The following is an 8,587-nucleotide window of genomic DNA, read 5'->3' as shown; positions in this document are numbered from 1 at the left end:
AAACTCTAGCTTTAGCCCTGATTTCACTGAATTGAGGATCCACCTGCTGGAAGAGATCTTTTCCCAGGCTGGAAGGAAGAGAGAGAGCCCCCCCCCCCCCCCACCTGGGATAGAGTGTCACCTCGGCGGCTTGCTACTATCCTGGGAGGGCCCGCCGAACAAAAATACTTTCCCTTTCCTGGAACGATCCTCCCATCTAGATTGTTCCCCGGACGCCCTCCTGCGGCCAAATTTCTTCCTCCGAAAGGACTGCTTGAAGATGGGATGGAAGGCTTAGGGAACCCTTTCTTACTGTCCCCCGCTTTCTCTAGGATTGAGTCCAGAAAGGTACCAAACAGAAAATCCCCCTCACATGGAAGAGAGCATAGTCTTCCTTTTGCCTGTATGTCCAATGGGCAACACTTCAGCCAGACCGCTCTACGGCCGGCGTTAGACAGGGCCGCAGATCTTGCCGCTAGTCTGGCGGAATCTGTCGAGGCGTCTGATAAGAAGGCCGCCGCTCCCTTCAATACCGGCAGAGAGGCCAGAATGGAGTCCTGTGACTCATTGCTTTTAATCTGGTCCTCCAACCTGTCCAACCATACCACAAGGGACCTCGCTGTACAAGTTGCCGCTATGGCTGGCTTCAATGCCCCCGCCGCCGGCTCCCAAGTACCCTTAAGGAAGGTATCTACCTTCCGGTCCAGCGAGTCTCTCAGCATCCCAGAGTCCTCAAAAGGGAGAGAAGATCTCCTAGAAGCTTTGGATACTGCCACATCCAGCTTCGGGGCCTTACTCCAGGAAGCGGTATCCTCCTCACTAAACGGATATTTCCTTTTGAAGGAGGATGGAAGGGGGCCCTTTTTATCCGGCCTATCCCACTCTTTCCTGATAAGACCGTGCACCTTATCATTAACAGGAAAAACTCGTTGTCTCTTGCGATCCAAGGTGCCAAACATAATATCCTGCACTGACTTCTTTGTTTTCTGGTCAACCAACCCCATTGTGGACCTGACAGCTTTTACTAAGCCATCCACACTTTCCAGGGGAAAACAATGACCTGGCCCTGCTCCGCTATCCGAGGAGGAAGAGTCAGTGGAGTCATCCAACATTCCCTCGTCGGACTCAGAGCCTGAAAGTGGGGGTGGAGTTTTTGCTCTATGGGCCTGGGATGGTTGGGAAAGGGATTTTAACGATCTCTCTACCTCAGACCTAACCAGAGTCCTTAAATTTGAAGAAAAAGTTGGGGCTTCCTCCGCAATTGTCTCTTCAATACAGGACTGGCATAACCTTTTGGGCCAATCACTCATTAGGCCCCGTTCACACAGGGCACATACTCTATGTTTGGACTTCTCTTTACACTTCTTAGGGACATCCTGTCCATTACCGGAGGAAGGAGAGGGAGAGAGAGAGAGAGACAAAACAGAAAAAGTCTACATTAATACGTCGACTTTCACGTAGCTCACTCACCACCCAGTAGATAAAGACAAGGTATCGGAACAGGAGGCAGGACGGTATCCGATACTTCTCCTCTGGAGACCGCAGAATCATCAACCCTGCTGGAGCTATGCCGGCTGGATCTGGAATCCTTGGCGCTGCGTGTCCCAGAACGTCCACTGCTCCTACTCTGCGCTGGACGCTGCTCCTGGGTACGCCTCTGGCGCCGAGGATGCTGTGGCTGCTCCGTCTCCTCGTGCTGCTGCAGCTGCAGCATGGACTGCTGCTGATGCGGTGGGGAGGGCTGCTGTGAGGCCATTACGCTGCACTGCGCCGCTGCCTGGCCGGTGATCTACCCTTAAGTACCTCCATTGTGCCAGGGAGATCACCGCCGGTGTCCCCGCAGCTTCCGGTAACGCCCCCACACGAGGGTCAGGAGGTCCCGGCGCGCGTCATCGGGGCGCGACTTCCGGTTTCGTCATCTCCCGTCACGCCCCGTGACGTCACATCCGGGACGCGGGGTTGCCGGCCACCATGCTGTGCAGGTGCCGCAAAACCACTGCCCGCACGCGGGGAGACCACATGTTGGCGCCCCCCGCGGCGCTTCCAGGATTCACGGGACCAGCCGCGGCAGAGACTGTGCCCTGCCAAACCCGACCGGCCCCGGCCCAGGTAAGACGATCCTGATTCTGTCATCCTTGCGTCCGACGAGAAGGAAGGTCCCCCATCAAGGACAGGAAACCACTGAAGCGGGGAGAGGCGCCGCCCTTTTTATCTTGAAGGTTTCCTGTCCTTGAAGGGCGGATCCCCTCTCTCGGTGTGCCGTCATGGGTGACAGAAAAAAACGCATGCAGATTTACATGCATTTTTTCTGCCAGAGAGAAGCATTTTTTCAGCGTTTTTCGCATACGTTTTTTCAAGCAGTTTTCCAAGCGATTTTGAGCATCACTTGGAAAAGGGCTTGACAAGTTGGTCACACAATATAAATCCATGCAACTGGCATGGATTTATAATGTGTGAACAACTGATGCTTTAAATGCAGCATCTATAGTAAAAAAAAAAAGAGAATTAAAACGTTAAAAAAAAAACTGTATACTCACCTCTCCGGTCTCCTCCAGTCGGCTCCCGGCCACGTTCTCTCTCCTCGGCATCCCGCAGTGTACAGTCAGGACCTGCGGTGACGTCATTTAGTCAGCTGATGGTCACGCGACCATCACCTGACCGCTGACGTCGGCGGTCGCGTGACCATCAGGTGACTAAATGACGTCACTGCAGGTCCTGACAGTACACTGCGGGAAACCGAGGAGAGAGAACGTGGCCAGGAGCAGACCGGGGGCCGCCGGAGAGGTGAATATACAGGTTTTGTTTATTTTTAAACTTTTTTATTTCTTTTTTTCACCGCGTGGTAGCCGGGATGAGAGGAGTTGTAGTCTCCTCTTCATCTCGGGTACCACACGAACCGCGATTACGCTGCAAATTCGCGGCCATTGAATTTAATTGAAACGCAGCAAATCCACATATACCTGCGGGTTTGCTGCGCTTCAATGTTCCTCAATGGCCGCGAATTTGCAGCGTAATCGCGGTAGAAATGGTCATGCTGCGTTTTGCAACGCAATGCGAATTTGGCGCGCTAATTAGCGCATCATGTGCACAGCACATCCAAATTCATATTGCTTTGCATGGCAGACTGTTTTACAAGCGTTTTCGCAGCCGCAAAAACGCTACGTGGGCACATGGCCAAAGACTGACATTTTAAAGGATCTGTGCTGTGACCTCCTTGTCTTGAAATTAACTCAGGTAAACGGAGACTATTTGCCTATGTTGGTATCTTATCTGCATGGCACAGATTGCCATTTGCTCTGAATGCTCATGTAACAAGGACTGATGTTTATCTACATGTTTAAATGGGTCACTTTGCTATCGCCACCCACTGACCAAGTTCTAGATAGCAGCATCCACCTTCTTTTTATCTATTTCCTTTAGGCTATGTGCCCACGAAGCAGAAATGCTCATGATTTTTTCCTGAGCGTTTCTGTATCTCCCTGGCAGAAAAAAACGCATGCGGATTTTACATGCGTTTTCCTGCCAGGGACATGCGGATGTGAAGCGTTCTTCACTTGCATTTCCACATGCGGGTTGACAAGCGCTTTTAGCAAGTCTTGACAACTTGGTCACACTATATAAATCCATGCAAACAGCATGGATTTATATAGTGCGACCCGAGAGAATGGTAAAAAATAAAAAAATAAATATATACTTACCTTCCGATGGCCCGCGCTGTCTTGCTTCGCTCGGTCCCGGCTGCCGGCAGCGGTGCACTGAAGGATCTGCCGACGTCAGCGTCGCGTGACCAGTCACATGACTCTGACGTCATCGCAGGTCTTTCATTCCATCGCGAAGTGCCGGGAAGCAAGGAGGAGCGCAGCGCGGGCCGCCAGAAGGTAAGTATATATTTATTTTTTATTTTATTCTTTTTTTAAAGCTTTTTTAATGGTACCTGGGTGTGGATGAGACTCTCCTCTCCTCTCCACCCGGGTACCATCCACACATTAGAACGCGCCAATAACGCAAGTACAGATGCAGTCTTGCGGAATTGGCGCGTTCTAATGCAAGTCAATGGCGGCGAAAACGCAAAATAATTGGTAGTGCTGCGTTTTTTTCCACAATGATAATCCGCAGCGGAAATTTCCGCAGCATGATGCGGATTTTCATTGGGGAACATGGCAGGCCTTCTACCATGCGTTTTTTAAGCGTTTCTACAGCGTTTTTGCCGCTGCAGAAACGCTTAAAAAAACGCATCGTGGGCACACAGCCTAAGGCAAGTTAGGAGGAGTTCAATAACAATCTAGGTGGGAATGTTGCATATGACTGTTTCAGCTCCAGACATTTTTTAAAGGCAGAGGACTCGGCCTAGTTGAGGCTGGCAGCAAGAAGTAGTCTACTAGGTCTTGTTGCCCGTCTCCAATAGGTGTATATGGACAAAAACTATGCATGTCAGCACAGTGACTTCATCTGCATCATTATAGTCAATGGCTCAGTTGGCGCATTAGGCAAAATCCCATTTTGCAGGGGTTCGGACGTAAGCCCCAACGGTGCCACTGAACATAAGGTCAAATGTTTTGTGAACGTAGCCTAGAAAGTGGCAGCTCTTCCTACCTTGGATCATCCGTGCATTACATGATTGGCAATTTTTCATAATAGCTCTCATGAGGTCGGACACGTCATCAACTAATCTCCAAAGCAGCTGCCATATTTAAAGGTCTGTGTATTAGACTGTGTCAATACTCTAATCAAACACAAGACAGCTTTAAAATGCACCAGTTTTATTATAATAGGTCATACTAACCCCTTCCCAACTTCAGATTTTTCCGCGCCTTCTTCCAAGAGCCATAACTTTTTTCTGTCCACATTGACATATGAGGGCTTGTGTTCTGCAGGACAAGTTTGTTGATTGACACCATACATTTTACCCCATAGTGTGCTGAAAAATGGGAAACAAAAATCCAAGGGCAGTGAAGTTGCAAAAAAAAAACCCCACAATTCTGACATTGTTCTTTAGGAATTGATTTTACAGTGTAAATTGTGCAGTAAAAATTGACCTGGAAATATAATTCTCCTCCCCAGCCCAATTGTAGCGATACCAAACTTGTCCAGTTTTTTATTATTTTAATGGTGAAAAAAAGAATAAAAAAATTGAAGAAAAAAAAATTTGGGGGGGATTTTGTCACCATTTTCCGAGACCTGTAACGTTTTCATTTTTTGGTTGCTAGAACTTAATGAGGGCGTATTTTTTTGCGGGGTGATACGCAGTTTCTATTAATACCATTTTGGGATAGATATGACATTTTGATTGCTTCTTACAGCAATTTTTGCAGTATTGCACTGACAAAAAAAACCTCACAATTCTGGCATTTTGATTTTTTTTCTGTTTTATAGTTTACTAATTGGGTTACGGTAATTATTTTTGTATTTTGATAGATTGGACATTTCTGGATGCAGCAATACCACAGATGTGAACTTTTGTTTATTTTTTTCATTGTTTAAAAAACTTTTTTTTTTAAACTGTATTATTAGTCCCCATAAGGGACTTGAATGTGCGATCGTCTGATGGCTTCTACTATACACTGCATATAGTAAAAATCACAGTCCTCTCTGAAGCCTAGTCACAGGTTGGGCTTCAAGAGAGCTCTATGATGACAGCTTTGGAGGTCTTCAACAGACCCTGGCTGTCACAACAACCTATCAGCCCCCCACGATCATGTCATGGGAGCGCCGATGGGCGCATAGAATGATGCACACCCGTGCCGGTGTGCTGTTAATGCTTCTGTCAGAGTTTAAAGTATAATGTATTAAAATATAAAATTAATTAACTTGAATGGTAAACGCTGTAACTAGAAAGAAAATGAAAAACGCAAGAACTTCATTTTTTTAGTCACCATTCATCCTTAAAAAAAATGCAATAAAAACTGATCAAAATATTTTATTTACCCCAAATGGGAATCAATGAGACTGTCAGATCCTCTTGCAAAAAACAAGCCCTAAGACAGCTGAATTGTCGGAAAAATAAAAATGTTACAAGTCTCGGAAAATGGCAACACAAACCAAAAATGTTATTTTTTTTTTTTCTCTCTACTTAAATGGAAAAAATTCTATATACAGTTGGTACTGTAGTAAATCATACTGACCTGGAAAATTGTGATTGAATATCTTTACTATAGATTGTACGCCATAGGAAAATAAAAGAAAAAAACATGGCATAATTGCATTGTATTCACAATTTCACAACACTTGGCTTTTTTTAAATAAATTTTTCAGTACATTGCTTGATAAAATGAATGATGTCATTTAAAACTACAACTCATTGTGCAAAAAGCAAGCCTCAATTGGTTATGTGGACCGAAAGATAAAAAAGTTATGGCTCTTGGAAGAAAAGGAGGGGAAAAAAAGCAAAAATTAAAATTGGCTGCCAAGGCAAGGAGTTAAAGATGTGCCAAATAAAAGTGTGGAAGACCCTTTAGTTTCTTTGCTTGGTAACATACATTTGGACCAAATGTTGGGGGCACAAGGTTGCATATTACACCATGCCCTCTTATGCAAGATGCAGAACTTGCCTAAAAGCACATAAATATGGTACGAATCTTCTACATTTCAGGATTGCTGGAGATTCTTATGATTAGTAGGTTCTGTAACGTCTTGCTTACGTCAATTATTTCATGCATAAGAGCTTGGTCAGACATTCATGAACTACTGATATCACTACTGGACCAGGGTGCCTTGAATTTTTTTTGCTCAACCATTTTTCATACATTTCTTTTCTTTACGAGAAATGTACATAATGATGGACAAATCTTTTTTCTCATCATGACTGCTGCTCATTCCAAAAGGCACAAATCCAGTCTCATCTTGGTTTTGCCTGAACTCTAGAAAGAAGGCGAAGCATAATAAAACACTAAACCTAGAAATGCAGGCTGAGCACCAAGCCCAGTGATTGGCTGCAGCAGTCATATGCCCTATAGTCATAACGCCAACATTGCAGCCTATAAGAAGAAAAAAAAAAACTGAAGGAGTAAAGTTGAAAAGCTGAAACTGGATCAGGGACCACTGAGTAAATTTATTTTTAAATCTTGGAAGCCTATATAAATATATTTTTATAAAAAAAAACTTTGAATAAAAAATCTAGTTGTCTACAGGAATTTTTGCGTGTTCCCGAAATCCAAAAATCCAGCAGAAAACACAAGTTAATCTCCTGACGAAAAGTTCTTTTTTTTATGTTGGTAGCTGGGTGGAGGAAAAGAGCCCCAGGGAAAGGTTTTAGAAATCTTCTCTTACTTCACACAGGGCACCGCTAAGAAGCTTCTGCTGCAGACAGTTATCCTACAGGCACACACAAGACACTGATGAGGAGGAGGAAGGAAGTCATGGCTGAGCTTCTGAGAAGCTGGGAAAGGAGTCAGCCCGGTCTGGAAGGTGCCAGCAAATGTCTGCCACAAAGTTTATTATTTTTGTACAGCAGGACCAGCTGTGCCACTCCATAGCTACAAGAATAACTGGGATCTCTTCTACCTTAATTTTCTTGTGGAACAGGGTAAGGGTGGGGAGAGGTAAGGAAGGACAAAGTGGGACCATGAGATGGTCAGAGGCGATTACAAGAGGATTGCAGACACTGGATACAAATTGGGGAACTCAGTAATTCTGGATACCATGGCCGGGGTGTCCCACAATATACAAATCTAGTGGAAGACATTGGAAAGCTACTTGTGACTGAGGAAGATGGCAACCTATTTGTCTATTTTGACTATGTGAACCACTGAACTCAACAGTGGCCTATCCCACTCTGTTTCCCAACCTAGAGGAGGAAAACGGTTAGGGAAAAAAAAACTGAGGGGAAACCGATCTGAGAATCCCAAACCAGTCTAAACTGGTGTTATCTTGCTGCCACCAGGGGGATTTTTTTAGGGGGGGGGGGGGGGGGGGGGATTCTTTGTATCAGCCTCCTGATGGCACCAGACAACCCCCGTGGTTCCTGAGGGCTGCCTGTATGAAGAGTCTAAAAACAAAAGCTGTGCAAAATATTTAGTGAAACCCAGTGGAAAAAATACTTTAGTCTCTGTAGTTGTATGCTTTGAATGCATTCATGCTTTATTTTTTTTTTTGCTGTCAAATAGTTCTGGTGTCCTGAATAGCAGTGTTAAAATAGTGGGTTTTTTTTATCCATAATTACCGTACTAGTGATGAGTGAGTATACCTCATTAACCCTTTCGGCGAACAGGCTATCTCTGCATGTGTCACAGCTGTCTAACAGCTGTGACACTCGCTGGCGCGGCGACAGTGAATGAAACGCAGAGCATGCCAAAATACTCGGTGAGCACCCGAGTGTGCTCGCCGAAAGGGTTAATGAGGCATACCCGCTCATCACTAATAATTACCGATCCCTATTCCAACTCAATCATGAGGCTGACAAACTAAGCATGCAATGTTGAAGTGGAAATCAGTCTGATGGGCTTACAATGAAAACAGCCCAGTGTTGAAATCATATTTAGACTATGTTCCCAAACAGCATCTACTGCCGACCTCCCACAGTGAAGATGCAGCAGCAATATCTGCAGCACATTTACCATTGTGGATATCATTGCGACAAAGGATCTGGGAAGCTGCACATTTAACCACTTCG

Source organism: Phyllobates terribilis, unplaced genomic scaffold (genome assembly GCF_046119375.1).
Source record: "Phyllobates terribilis strain yellow unplaced genomic scaffold, ASM4611937v1 Scaffold_4__5_contigs__length_816908805, whole genome shotgun sequence".
In the NCBI taxonomy this organism is placed as follows: domain Eukaryota; kingdom Metazoa; phylum Chordata; class Amphibia; order Anura; family Dendrobatidae; genus Phyllobates; species Phyllobates terribilis.
This window is presented reverse-complemented; position numbering follows the sequence as displayed.